Raw genomic sequence first — 13,586 nt, forward strand, 5'->3', positions numbered from 1 at the left:
CTGTGACAGTGGATTCTGCCGATGATGTTTGCTGGGCTGGCCTGGAATATACTATTTGACTTTCTACCGTAGTGGCTTGTTTTATGGCCTTAAATAATCTTTGGAAGTTTCTTTTTTAATTTTTAATATTAGGGGGGGGGGGGTTTCCATTGCCTTTCGTGCATCATAGAAAAATGAAGCGTATTTAGTTTTCTGTTTGCTGAATAAGTCATTAAGAACTTCAGGTATAATAATCCATATATTTTTTGACAAGACTTTTAAGTAGAGCTTTAAACAAATTATAAATCATATGTATATATGTACTAAATATAAATTTCTAATTTTTCTACGGAAAGGACTGCCTTAACGGAAAGACTTATTGTAAGAGAGACAAGTTGATTCCTGTCAACAACAACGTCCCCACCGTTGCAAACCACGGCCAAAATGTTCGATCCTCTCCCATTCTAGGAGAGAGCTATATGCGGACTCCGGACCGTGGCTTTAGACGATGCCACGTCCCTCGATACCAAGTTTTTGTAAAAATGTTAAATATTTATGCACCCGATTTTTTGGGGGGCGTATATTGTTTTTGTCCTGTCTGTATGTCTGTTTGTCTGTCTGCATTTCTGTTTGTCTGTCTGCTTTAACCTTCGCCATAACTTTTGAACCGTTCGAGAAAGAGACTTCTTATTTAGAATGCAAACTCCTTCAACTGACACCAAGGTCAATGACCTTGTGACCTTGACTGTGACCTATATGCTAAAGATAGATTTTCAGAACTTTCGCTGTAACTTTTGAACCATAGGAGATATACTTTATATTTGATACGCATACCTCACTAGTTAAGTGTTTTCAAATGACACCAAGGTCAAAGACCTTGTGACCTGGACTGTAACCTATGTGCTAAAAATAGCTATCAATTTTGTTGCCGCCGGGTGCATAGTGTTTCACAAACATATTTTGTTTCCTTTTTTCCTAAAAAATATATAATTTCACCAAAAAAAAAAAAAAAAAAAAAAATCGGAAAAAATTGTATAAAAAAATTACCGATTGCTTTTGTTTGGTAAATAACAACAAAAACTGGTCTAAGGGAATAAGATTGTACAGAATGGCTGCCATGGCAACGGAATTGCCTATCAATTCAATATAATTCCAAGTAATAAATCTTCTTAGGGTATCCAAAATATAAATATAAACATTTATGGAAAATTTAATAGATGCTACCAAAATTACAGATTTCTAAATTGTCAATAAAGCCATAATTTCAGATATTAAGGAATAAGTTTGAATACAGTTTCCATGGTTACGGAATACCTATTAAATTTGAAATATATTTTCTTAGTAAAATAGTCACTTGACATATCCTAAAGTATGCATACTATCATTAACTTAAGACAATATAGTTGGTATCAAAATTAAAGATTTGTTAAATGAGAATAGATGGCATTAGATGACAGATTTAGAGGTCTGAAGGTGTATGTTTTTGACGACGGTTTCCATGGCAACGGAACGCCTGATCAAATTAAATTATATTTTTTTAGTAACATCCTTGCCTTATCCTTCTCCCTAGTAAAGATAAATATTTTCTGAGTGGGGGCCTTAAATGGCCCTTACCCTATATACTTCTTTGCTTATGTTTTGCATTTGAGATGCCCCCTCTGGTAACAAGACTATAGAATTATGTATTTGTTACATATATTGTATAATATAGAATTACTCATCAAATATTATAACTTGAACAAAATGTCTATTGTAGTATTCGTATAATTTCCTTTAAAGTGCTAAAAATTGGCATTTTCCTATATAATCCTATTGTAAATGTACCTGTATTTTGAGACGGCCCCTCAAAAATACCTGGGCGGTATTTGCATGTTCACTGAAGTTAATGTAATTTATATATGGTATAAAAATGAAGAGTTTCGCTATTGTAGATTTCACACAATAAAACTGAAGTCGTCCCCCTTAAATTAACTTTAGCGATTAAGCAATTAAGGTATTAATATTTTCCTTAAGTTAAGACTTTTTTGAATATATTTTCCTGTACTAAACGAAAATATTGAACTAAAGCAATTCAGCATGTTCTACTTTCCTCGGGCTTTGTGAATGGAAATTATTGAACTATCGGCATTACATTTTAGTCATCCACTAAGAATCATCGGAAATCCCGAGAAAGTAACACCTCACCGTTTTCCACAAATAAAAATTTAGAATGATACCGCCTACTCATGGTTTAAAAATCAATTTTTGTTTCTTGTTGGTTTGCAACGTCTCAGCCTCGCTTCATCATGATTGAAAAGAAGGAAAACTCCTCTAAAACACTAGAGTAGCAATTTTGCAATGAAAGATTAACTAATAACTGCGTCTGCGATAAAGTTGCATATTCGACAGACTGCGCCGGGAAATGCAGACGTATTTACGCTAAACGTCAGAGATACTTGTACAGTGTTTGGAGTCCTTGCGGGGAAAAGGAAATGTCATATTTCTTTGACGTAAGCATTGAGTGTATATTGCATTACAGTTCAGTTGTAACGAGTTGATATCATACATGTATATTTCAGAGCCAAAATGAATTTGATCTACCCTTTATATATATTGGATTACAAACCTTCATAAAAATCCTTACAGATAAAGATACATTGCGGGTTCTAGTAAATGGTCAGCAAAGCCTCTTTCGTTACTCCTCACTAAGATATTTACAGTAGTGAATGTAAAACTTCAGGAGTACTCTGCAACAATATATTCAAAAAGTGGTGTGAATCAGATGTGGATACTCCAAAATTCCGAATATCTTTTGGACAATTTGAAATCACAAGATTTTACAAAAATCAACAGCTTAAAAACTCACTACTTTTTTAACTTTATATACAACCATTCCACACGATAAATTAAATTCCAGGCTTTTTGATATCATTGACAGCTGCTTATATATAAATACAATGAAAATTGAACTCGTATATAAACTCACCTGGTCAATGATCATTTACAAAATTATTTTGTTAAAACACATTCTGATTGTACACATAAGTACTCTGAAGTTGACATCAAAGAGATGCTTGAGTTTCTGATTAACAATATCTATTTGGTTTTTTGGAGACCAGGTATGCTGAAATAGGAAAATCATATGGAAAGATGGGGAGTTTTTTTTAGATAAGAGTGAAAAAAATGGCTTCAAGATACCCAGGCTTTTCTTGAGAAAAAAAAAATGGAGAAAAGGACAGTATTTTGTAAAAATTACGAATTCAAATTGGACATTAAGGCTAGATGCTTGTATAACGTGACGTACTAGTATCAACATGTAACCTGACGTTATATCGAAGTCTACCCCGGATTTCACAACTATCCATTTTCAGAAAACTCGTTTGCCTTATTTGCAATTGGAACGTGGTGAAGTTTTTCAATATTGTTGCATAATGAATTTATATTATAAATATCCTTATTGTTTACTTTCATCAAATCACGATAAAATTTTAGAAATTCCACGAACGTTTGGATCAACATCGTTTGTATAATGTTATCCATTTGATGAGAATATCTCCACTCATATATAGCTTTACATGGAAACTAGTCAGAAATCAAGTGAGCTATCTTTTAAATCTAAATTTACCTGGTACTGTTAATCATATTAAACAATTTAACTATTGTTTTCATCCCCTCACTTCCTGGACAATCACGTACGTTATGTAATAAGAGCAAATACATACTCTATGCAGGGAAATTTTTGCCCCCGTTTTATTTCCGCCCCTTTTGCCTTTGTCTCAAGTGGGCGATTTTAAAACGGGGCGAATTAAATGTTCACAGCATTAATTCTTTAACGGAATCGTGACTGGGTGAGTCTAAAAATGCCCTTTAAAAAAAAAAGAATTAAATTCCTTATATTAAATTATACATCTTTTAATTTTAAATCTTTAAATTAACAAAAAGAAATGGCATGGGCAATGTCGCTGAACATAATGCTAAATGATAAAGCCACTCTTCCCAAACAATTTGATGTACATGCGCGGATCTAGGGGGAGGGGGGAGGTCAGGACACCCCCTGGAAATTACAAGGTTAAAAAATGTATATATTAAAGCAAGAAAAAAGGCGTACTACCATGAACCCCCTTGGAAAACGTTGCCCCCTTGGTAAACGTGAATATGTGTGAAATTGGTATGAAAAGTGAAAGATTTGAGGCAATAGAAGTCATAGATAAACACCACTATGATTGTATACATTTAAAAAATGAAAATTATAGAGTATGCTAAAATTGTTGAAAGTCTTCATCCTTTTATCGACATTTGACACAAATAATCACAATATACCATATGTACCATAATTACGACAATTTGGAAGCAAGCATTGACGACAATTAGCGTGATGACTGTTATATGAAATAAATTTATTTCTACTTTTTAGGATATTTGTATAAGTGACATCAAAATATTGCTCTGACGTCATGCCTTTGTCCTTGCAGTCACAAAATTAACCTGTAGCTATCCGATAATAATAATAATAATAATAATAACAACAACAACAATAATAATAATTAATTAATTAATTTATGATAACAAAAAGAAGGGTGACATAAAGATCAAATATGTCTAGAAACCCAAAAATGTTAGGAAAACAAATGCAGGGAAGGCAAACGCAAGGACATTAAGTAACTACAATATGGCAAATTCATGAAAAAAAATCGAGTTTAAACCTTCCTCGAAATTAATACTTCCAACCTTTTGAAAGTGTTTGATACAGCACTTTGAATACGTGAATATAAATCCATCCCTAAGAAAGAATCAACAAAATCTACGTAATTTCCATTATATAAACTAAACTCCAGTTTAAATTTCTACTTTCCATGGTAATGATTATAATATCAACCAAAAATATGCCTGTATCAATGTCAATTTAGCATATGATAAAAAAATGTTCCAAGATAAAAAGAAAATCTTTCACCAACGGATCCCTATCCTGCTTAGCTAGACGATTCTTCGAATGAATGAACTGAAACAAGAGTACACACATAATTTTTACTGTCTCATTTCTTTTGTCTACTTTTGAGACGTATAAAAACGATGGATACCCTAACTCCCATTGTATTATTATCGGACACCTCCAGGTAACTTTTCGACATTTTAAAAAAAGCAATAATGTTTTAATTAAGATAATTTTATATGCCTCATAATATTCTATATGTAAAATTATCAGATTGTTGTCGGCCCTAATGAGTCTCAAACAAGCTGATTATTTTACATATAGAACAGTATTCGGCATATCAATTACTTACAAATACATTTTTCTTTAAAACTGTTATCATTATTACAAATGTACGACTGGAGGAGGAGGCGCATCAGGCACAATGTTGATATATGGCTTTTCATCCTCGTTCATGTCAGAAAAATTGATGATTTTTTTGATAAAGGCAGATTGAAAGTTCTGTGGGGGTTGCCTATGTTTTGATTTATAAAGAACTCTCAAAAATGGTGAAGATCTAGTACAATATTGAAGAAAATGACAACTTGAACTCCTTTTCTCTCGTTTGTCACATATTTCACGATCCATTTCGAATTCTTCAGTGCTGGAACTCTGCTTTGAGGTGGATGGGTATGAAGACTCAATAGAAAAGTCGCTTGATTTCTTACAGGAAATGAAAAAAAAAACACACGTGAAAATTATTACGTAACAATGATGTAATAAAAACACAATCGAAAATTAATGCCCTGGTCACACGGAGAGTTTAATTCGAATAAAACTTAGGTTACTGCAAATTAAAATTGAGCCGCGTTCACACAGAAAGTTTAAAGCGATTTAGTTTAATGTCTGATTTCTGAAACCTTAGTAAACGTCATCCTTATTTTACTGCGCATTACAATACTTCTCATCACATATAGCCCCGTGTGAAAGCCAGGCGAAGTTAATTTGAACTAAATTTTGAGCCATCCGAAATGGCAAAATTAAGTCAAATGCCACATGTCGGTGGTCAGCTTTATGAACTTGTGCTATTTTTGACTGATAAAACTCAGGAAAATTGTGTAAAATGTGTGTACAGACACTGTGACATTATGTAAAATGTATCTGTTTCTGCATAAGGTGACGTTATTTGCAAATGACGTCGCAATAGCCTTACTGAAGCCTGACTGTAGAAAGAAAAGTTTAATTCGCTGCCGTGTGAACGCAATTTAATTTGCATTAGTTTGATTCGAATTGGTTTACTTCACATGAATTTAATGCAAATTAAACTCGTCGTGTGAACAGGGCATTAAAATCCTCATCGAGCTTCCACTGTTTTCTAGGATTTTAAAATGACCAGTAAATGTTGTGATGTCATAGCTTAACTTTCAGAAAATCGCTCACATATGAAATACAGATACGTGTCAATCAGTGAGAGACTATATATTTTATGATTAGTGTTATGTATTATTATATATTTACATTTCCGATAAATTTTTACTCAATGATTCTTTACAAAATAAAATGCAGTTTATTTAAGCATTGAGTCATATTCTTAGATGTCTTCGGTCCTATAACACTCCTGGCCGTGCCGAAAATTCACTAATTCTTAATGCACATTACATTAATTTTTACGTGAATTTTTCGGGGTAATAGTTTTTGATTAAATTGAAATTAACAGTTTTCATTTTGGTGTTCCTAGAGTATTGAAAATGCATATAGTTCCTAATGTGTATTCTAACGTGCTGACTAGGTTTCGAGTGTGCTATAGAAATTCGAACTTGGATTTGGATTTCTAATGGATTTCATAGGGAAAATTACGCTGAATGTAAATATTTTCTCATGAACTACATTACATATGTACCACGAATAAGCATGAATATCTCAATTGTTACGTCATAATACCACACTTGACGTCAAAAAATATAATGCACACTGTTTTGCTTTAAAATTGACAGTTGGATGGCGTAAATCTATGGTGAGTCATCAGACAAATAATGCAAATATAAGAAATAGATTTGATTTTTGAAGATTCATGAGGTATATGAACTACAACGCTTCACTCCAGCATATTTATCATGAAGCGCTAACGCGCTTCATAAAATATGCAGGTGTGAAGTGTCGTACAGTGTAGTTCATAATCTCATGAATCTTCAAATATTAAATTAAATGAACATATGATTATTGTATACATTGCTGAGGTTTTGTACATTGATTTTACAGGACCATATCATATGTACATATATGACATGCAGGAGTTGGAAGGATTGTCATATATATATATGATAATTAAATAATAAATATAGTCTGTCAAACATTGAAACCTATGTGGCCATTTTTTTAAAAAATATATTTTACTACGTAGCCAAGGTTTGCATATCATTAAGTCAAATGCTGACTGACATTTTCTGCAAACTGTAAATTATTGTAATGTCATTTTTTACATAGCCATTAAATTGTCAAATGCTTTTTCAGTTTTCCAAATCATGACGAAGAGCACCCTGCTGGTGTGACCAAGTTTTCTGATTTTCTAAAAAGATCCGAATAGCAAAGTTTATTATAAATGGCTAATGAAGTTAAAATAGATATATGAGAAAATAAAATTATGTGTAAAAAGAATTATCATTCTTTTTGTTTCATGTTCTTTTCTTTTTATATCTTTAGCCATTTCGTAATAGAAAAAAATACTCTCCATCTGACTTACCGAAAAGGTATGTTTTTATATATTGTGTAATATGGACGCAAAATGTGATAATCCAAAAATCGTGTAATTACATTCTGTGTCAAAATATGTTTTGGTGATTTCGACGCAAAATTTTGTTATTACATTTCAAGTTGTAACAATGCGTAATTCTTTTTTTTATTTGAATTAGAGAGTACAAGTTTCAAAATAATTTTACTCGACATGATGCCCAGGGGCCACATTGCTTACCGGAGCACTCAAGCTCAGGAAAAAAAGAAAGAAAAATCTGTTAAATAAAGTATTTTTTTAGCAATTTTCCCTACCTAGCTTGGTTAAGGACTGCCAAAAGTAGATCACTCTATGCAGAGCTTCGGAAAATCAATTATGACTTCACGGCGAAACTGCACAAATGAATCTCAGCGAATAAATAATAATATTTTTTTCATACACATTGTAAGCATAAATTAATGTGTAGCTTATCTTGTCATTACAACACTATTTGAATGTAAAATTAAAAGTACTTGATCTCGCTGTACTGACAGATATTATGTCAAAGACTAGTTTGACACGCAGTTTCTCCGTACTTGAGACGCATATCAAGTTATAATTGCAACTTGTAAATGTGAAATTTAAAACTAAATAAACTTAATCATACTTAAATTGAGTCATGGTTTTTAATGTATTAATTAATGTTTCACAGTCTTATTAAATTTATAACGAATAGGTTTCTTAGAGTCGCAGTCATGCACTTTTATACACAAACGCACTGCAATCAAAGGCACCTTTCCTAGAAAATCTCAAAAGGTCAACGATATCCACTTTACTTTAAATTATAATATTTTGTACACATGTAGCTATTGTCTCTTCTTTATCAAAAAGTGTTTGGGGCAAGTTGTGCGCTATTGAATTTTTCTGTAATTCTTCAATATTTCAATGCCTATAATGTTAATATACGAGGTTTATCAAGAGACACTTACATTTTATATAATTCCCTTGCACTGGGAAATAGCACCTAGCATTTTCGGGTTCAGAAATTTGTCTTAAAGAAAAAGCAATCAATTTCTTGGTGAAAAATTATCCATATACTCTTGAACTTTTACGATCTTTGTTTCCGTACATATTTTGTTTTCTAATTTTAACGATGTCACCTGACATACAGCTGATGTGCATAAAGTCGCTGTAGCCGAACTCGGGTCAGATCACATGCATACATATGCATTAGTACAATTCCCTTTAAACTTAAACACATGCTTATGAAAAAAGATATCAAAATTATTTTGATTTTCTCAGATATATATATTTCGTATGGGCGTTCTTAACTGGCTGCATAATTATAACAATGTCAAACTTCGAGGCCTTTCCTACCCGGGGGTCAGGATTTGAGAAAAATTGATTCTACATGTACACAATTTGATGGTACTTTAATATAAACATATGTAGGACCAATTCTTTTTGTTATTCTATAAACTGTAGACGTACTTTATTCAAGGGGTCATAATTCCGCAGAATCTCAATTTCCGTTTAATCCACGGTTTGAAAGTTACGCGGAGTTCTCAAACTGTCACTATTTGCCTTGTTTTTATATTAACTAAGCTTGGACAAAATTTCCGTGTATGTAGTGTAAATTAATACCACGCGGAAAAGAGTAGTTCTACAGTATAAGTTTGATTTTTCCTGGCCAATTGGTTCTTGAGAAGAAGTCTTTTCAATCATGTCATTCATTTCTGGCTTTTTTGTAATTATCTCTCCACGGAGGAGGCTGTGGCCTTCATTCAAACAAACTGGAATCTTAATCACAATAAGTATAATCTCTGTCTTCTTTGATAATTCTTGAGATAATGATGAATTTGTGGAACGTTTTAGACAAAACAGATGACAAAGACAACAACAACGATGGGGATAGAAACATGAAACAAATAAAAATAACGAACAGTTTTTGAGATAAAAAGTCCATAAAACAATACGAAACAGGAACAGCGCATACTCCGGCCTTTAAAACATCAGAGATGTGATCAGGTGCCATGGAGGAGTGAGCATCCCCTGCCGGTCACAATCTTCGTGTACTCTTGTCATGATTGGGAAATAATGGAAAAATCCGTCGTCAATTTAGTGTATAAATAATGGTTTAACAATTAGTATGAAAAACATCAGTCAGCATGTGATCAGAAAAGTTAACTTAAACCTTCATTTGATGCGAACTTAAAGCCTAGACAGAAAAATAAATCTCAAAATGTTTCTCACTGAAAACTACACTGTACTTGGAAACCATTTATCATTTTTTTCTCTAACCTTTTAAATTTATGCTTTATTCGTGAACGAAGTCTAATTATTGTTCACTTACATGTACAATTACACGTATGTCCTCTTCTTGATGTCTTAAATTACAGCACCCCATAGCTGCCTACAATGCATCAGAACAAAAAATGGCTTATTTTAGATATTGGCATATATTTTTTTCTGTAGTTATAAATTCAGTACTACCGTCTCTATATATAGGTAGATGTGCATGTACATGTTATACTGTTTATGCAGCAATATTTTCTTTCATGATCAAAATACGTAAAAAGCTAAATTTTATCATATTCCTCTAGGGTTCACGACTATGGATTTTTATGAAGTTTAAAAAAGTTTGAATAAAATGTTATAATGAGTTTTTAAGTATGTCGAATTAAGCTATTTTGTCATGTTTAGGTATTTACAGTTATTTTATATTCAAATCATTTCACTCTTGAACTTCTTGAATGGAGTATATCTATTGAAAGTTAAACAAATTTAAAATTAGTTTGTACAACTTTAAAGACATGTAGATGCAATTCAAGGTAAGGCTAGAAAACATGTAAAAGTCAAAATGTTGACGAGACACTTAAAAAAATAATTCAGATAATTTTTTAAAACCTACACGTGTTCCTGTTTACACATGTACCGACCATCGTCGATTTTTTCTTCACTGTTATCAATTGAAAATTCTTAAAATTTATTCTCATTAAGCATTAAAGAAATCAAAAGGCATAAAATCTATAATTGTCTATGAAAAAAAATCCATAATTTACCTCCCACTCAGTGTTCTTTTATCCTTTGGTTTGCTTTGTTATTTGTCCTTTATTTTGCGAGAATAACAACATTTGGGAATCCCCATTTTAATCCTTAAACCTTGCCGTTTCATGGTTAGTCTAAAAATAGATATATAACAAACAAAAAGTACTTTTTTGATTATTTTTTATCTTTCTAAAATATATAGGTAGTGTCTGACATTTTTTAATTGCTGGCTAAAATACAAAATTTTTAGGTAAAAGAGTAGTGGATTATAAACAAATAAACTTTATTCAATTAAGAAGAGCGGATTTATATGATTACAAGACATCATGTTTTTGTCATGCCATCATAATTGAACTTCTATATTGGTCACTACCTTGAATAACGTTTGGGTTTAAATTCATTGCCTGTTTGGAAAAGACACATAAAGCATTAAAAAAGATATCATCTCAGTCTATTATTATGATATGTACGCATTTAATTAGACGTTGTACGGAGTTTGTTTTGGTAAACATTTCCCGAGTACCATGATATTTGTTGCAGAGCGAAGGAATGGACCGAATTGCATGATAGGGGAACAGTTTAGAAGCATATATGTACTTACAACATTTTTCACACGAGAAATAAAACCATTTGATTCTGTTTCTTTTATTAAAAATATCTGTGTGTTTATTATTCATTAATTAATCAAAATGACGATTCTTTGACCGCGACTCTTGCCATTTTGAACAGGCATAAAAGTAATAATTATACCATAGGATTAATATCTCTACCTGTGTGTAACAGGCCAGGTGACGGTCTTTGGTGAGTAGTTTTCAATCACAATACAGTAGAGCATGCTTTTTTGTGTCGAATCAGCTTAAATAGATATATTAACTCCGCATGTAGGTGATAAAGGTATATTGCTGCATATGCAAGGGAAGTTGACGATTGAAAGGTTAAAGTCATCACGTATATAAAACATCTTGGTTGTAACATTACCATAAAAGTCATTTTCATTTAAAATATAAAACAGATTAGTCAGACTCTGTGTGTATTTTTATCTCAAGCTAACTTGATATAGTGAGAACCTTAAAATTAAGACAAAATGTAGAGAGGGCCCATAGAAATTAAAAATGTTATTTGAACATATATCGTAATTCACACACAAAAATATAAATCAAACGTTCACATTTTGCAGATGTAAGCGAATTCGGAAATAAAGTTACAGTTGTATAGACCATATTGGTGAGTGGATTTGTGTTGAAATCATCTACATAATTCATGTGTAAAATTTGGCTCGTGAGGATACCGCATGGTCGAATTTATGTCAACAGTCTTTTTATTGGTCCATTGCCAGACGCCATCTTTATTTAGATCCTCCAATCCAATCCATTAAAATGCTGTTTAGATTAAAAAGAAGAAAAGCTCTGTTAACTTTCAAAATTGTTTTAAAACTCAACTAATTAGTGCTACTGATACACGTATCTTAAAAGATAATCAGAAAAATCAATACATTTATGCATTACCCTGATCTCATATACATGTAAGGCACAAACGTATGACAACATATGCACGTATATGTATGTATTTCTCATTTTAGCTTTGATACTTCCTATTTGATAAAAATGTTTGCAAAATTTTTGCATTATACAAAATACGAAATACATCAAACTCACACAGTTTGCATTCATACTTTTAAACAACAATTTAGTGTGAAACTTTATACATCTTATCTTATTACATATCTTGCATTTTTAGGGTTTTTTTTTTATATATTAGGGCTTAATTTCTGGGAAAATAATAATCACATTCTTGTAAAAAAAATCAGCAAAAAGATTCGAAAATATACTATAGATTTTCATATAAAAATACATTAAAGATTTGAAATTTAAAAAAAATATTTCAGCTTGACGTTAATATGTACTATGAAAAATGCTTTGATTTTATAGTTAAAAAATCTTTTTCATTTAAAAGAATTGAATTTTAAGATGACTATAAATTACGTTTTCCCCTTGTTTTTGAATTTACTCATGAAACATTTAATAAATTCGAGTACAATTCCTGAGAATGATTTTCAGATGATATTGCTTTTAAAAGGGTTAAGAAAAAAAGGCTATGAAAAATCGATATCAGGAATAAAAACTTACCAATTGCACTTAAAAACACAGCCCCTGAAATGCTGACACGTAAAAATCTATTCATATTTATAAATTGCAGAATAAGTGAAATATTAAACGTGAGTTTTGAGTAAAAAATTCAAATATGTAGTTTTATTTTTTTCGAAAATGGAAAGAATATAAATACTGATAGAGAACATGCAAATAGGAAATTTTACAGAACAAATACATATCAAATGCATTACTTTTATTCTAAACAAAAGAACAATTGTAAAAATCGTCTAGCCTAATTTATCTTATTCAAAAGCATTAAAACAGCTTAATATTTTGCATCCATGAATCCATTAATTAAGCCAAGTTAAATGTTTACAGAAGGTCAACAGATAAACTAGCCATTGTTGTACGGAGATCTGTAATTTGTCTTCGATATTTTGATCCAACATTTAATGTTTAAAACAGAGCATTTAAATTATACTTTTCCCCAACTACATTGATGTTCTATTATTACAAGAGTATATGTGTATAAATATTTGAACAAAATCGTTTTTGACAGGAAGTTCCGAGCTTTTTGTGTTTTTCTTCAAAAACAGGCTTTGAATTTATAGGGGAAAGTCCATCTCCCACTATCTAAGTAACTCACGTATCTAGAAGCGTTTGTCAGGCTTGGGACGAAAAACAATGCTACAAGTGGAGTTTTATGAAGAGACTTACTTTTACAATCGACAACAGACTTTTACAATTTAAACAGAGACAAACTCCAATCACTAAAATGTAAAAGTCAGCTGTCAAATGTAAAAGTAAGTCTCTTCATAAAACTCCAATATGAATCTACGTGTTCAAATACAGATATTATTCCAAGTTTGAAAAT

The sequence above is a fragment of the Saccostrea cucullata genome, unplaced genomic scaffold (genome assembly GCF_032062105.1).
Source record: "Saccostrea cucullata isolate Sc308-1 unplaced genomic scaffold, CSIRO_AGI_Scuc_v1 ctg1102, whole genome shotgun sequence".
Taxonomy (NCBI): Eukaryota; Metazoa; Mollusca; class Bivalvia; order Ostreida; family Ostreidae; genus Saccostrea; species Saccostrea cuccullata.